General features: G+C 33.6%; 1 protein-coding gene across 1 annotated transcript in view; it reads left to right on the top strand.

Annotated features, from left to right (window-relative positions):
• Positions 1–241, top strand: part of LOC119593722 (transcription elongation factor S-II-like) — a gene marked incomplete in the record, with an annotated part of 13827 nt that overhangs the window by 4934 nt on the left and 8652 nt on the right.

The following is a 241-nucleotide window of genomic DNA, read 5'->3' as shown; positions in this document are numbered from 1 at the left end:
CCATAAAGTATCATGGAATAATTACAAAAAAAATGTTTGGCTTTCAATTTTACTATATAATGCATACAAGAGAATCCTAGAGCATTATTCTAACTATACTGAATACAAAAGCATGTAGAAAAAAATAAGTGAAATATGGTTAGACTATCTGCCTTTCTTTGTGGCCATATTTGGAGACCTACCAAAGATTGTCTTCCTTTAGCCAGTTGCTGCCAGGCGCATGCACTATCAACTCTATTCT

Source organism: Penaeus monodon, chromosome 32 (genome assembly GCF_015228065.2).
Source record: "Penaeus monodon isolate SGIC_2016 chromosome 32, NSTDA_Pmon_1, whole genome shotgun sequence".
NCBI classification, from domain to species: Eukaryota; Metazoa; Arthropoda; class Malacostraca; order Decapoda; family Penaeidae; genus Penaeus; species Penaeus monodon.
The sequence above is the reverse complement of the archived record's forward strand: the minus strand, read 5'-3'. Positions and strand labels throughout refer to the sequence as shown.